A 1,998-nucleotide genomic window follows, 5' to 3' on the forward strand; every position below is an offset into this window, starting at 1 on the left:
GGGGAGTCGTGCGGTACAACGGCCAACCCCAAACGTGCTCAATCTGCAGCTCCACGGAGCACACGAGGGCAACCTGGCCGTGGAGCAGACGTCCGGCGCAGTTGCCGCTCACAGAATCCGCGGGTGCACCGCAAGGAAACGCCACCGGCAGCTACACGGGAGCGGTAATAATGCGCGACGCTGCCGGTGCTCACGAGGCGGCCGCAGCGGAAGCGGCTGCACCGTCGGCCGCCGCCACGGGAAGCCCGCCGGCTGCCCCCGCCCCTGCCCTGGGCCTGGACGGAGCAGGCAGCGTGGGAGAGGAGCGCCGGCTGAGCTCCGGCGGAGAATGCTAAGTTCACCCAACTTGGATATGATGTGACGTCATTATGACGTATATACGCTTTAGTCGATTAACACACCTATCGACTTTTACGAACGTTCGAGATTCTAAACTGTCGTCAGCTAGTGGTTTGTTTTGACACGTGCGATTCTGAAAACAGCTCAGTGTGGCAGCGTGTATGTATTTCGCCAAAATAAAAGTAAAAGAGCTGGATATTAATAGAAATATTCCTGGCCGTGGCCTTGAAAACACCACGGACAACACGTTTCGTAAAAAAGTGAAGTCTTTTATGTCCAGACCAGATTAGATTGTGTGATCGTTGTATTAAATGCTTACGCCGAAAATAATATTTATTTATTATCAACATTTTAGTATGGTTTCATACAATTGGTCTTGTCAGTACATATTAGATTGTAGCCGCATACTCTTGCTGACTTTTTTTTCTTAATTTATATAGCTGAAACAGAACTCGTGCAAGTTTCTTAGCTAAGTAATTTATATGTCCATCCCGAGATAGTCTTTTATCAACCATAATTCCAAGTAATTTTACACTCGGACAGCAGAGACAGGTACCTTAGTGTCCAGTAACGACTGCTGTGTAGAATGATTCAATTTCGAACTTAAAAAGAAAAACATGAGGCATTGTTGAAGAAAAATCGTCGACCGGAGATGAAATACGAAGGGAAGTGGATTCCTCAATGTAATCTTACCCAAAGGTTAGTGTCTTGACGCATCTGAATATTTTGAATGCTGAGTGCTTCTTCTCACCGAGTACGAATAACCGACGCACTTCAGCTGGGTCAGAAGTACATCAATTTCTGCTCGAGATTCACAATAACCACGCAATTGCCCGTCGTCATCGATGCTGAACTCTTTCAGCTTTTCTCTCATTAGTCTCCCGAATGCTGAACACATAATTAGAGACGAGCAAACGAAAAACAACGCACAGGACACAAACACAGTACAATACACGATTTACACGCAAGGAACGCAAAACACATTTAAACGAATGGCCCAGAGCACAGCGCTACCGTATCACAACCTCTCGAAAGTTCACAAAAGTCGAATAGTCGATACACAGTTTCTATCGTTTTCGATGTAGCGTGTACACGTCATAATGACGTGACATCGTATCCAAGTCCGGTGAACTCAGCATCCTCCAGCTCCGACTCAGAGGGCGGGGCAGCCCACGCCCCCGCCGCCCGGCCGCCGAGGATCGCGGGGTTCAGCGCCCCCACCCAGCCGGCAGCAGCGCCGACGCCGCCACGCCGTACAGCGAGATGCGTCAGCTTGCCATCAAAAAGTAAGTCACCAAACTGGCCCGCATTCTGAAGGAAAGAAAACAACGTGGTCGTCCCGGCCGCGGGGAAATCCAAAAGGCGCCGGAGCAAGAGGCGAAGTCTCAGCCGTGAAAAAGACGACGTTAAGATGGACGTATCTGAAGCAGAGGAGTCAGATACGGCATCCGCGAGCGAAAAGGCAACAACCCCCAAAGCAGAGGACGTAGTACTACGGCCAGAACGGCCACAGCACTGTACAGACCCGCCTCCACAAAGCGATTAAATGCATCAGGGCTCAGTATACAATGCAATTACGTGCAACGTCAACCGAATGACCGCCGCGCTAAAATTAGACGCCCTAATTGACTTCCTGCAGCACAAAGCCGCAGACGTGGC

Source organism: Schistocerca cancellata, chromosome 9 (assembly GCF_023864275.1).
Source record: "Schistocerca cancellata isolate TAMUIC-IGC-003103 chromosome 9, iqSchCanc2.1, whole genome shotgun sequence".
NCBI classification, from domain to species: domain Eukaryota; kingdom Metazoa; phylum Arthropoda; class Insecta; order Orthoptera; family Acrididae; genus Schistocerca; species Schistocerca cancellata.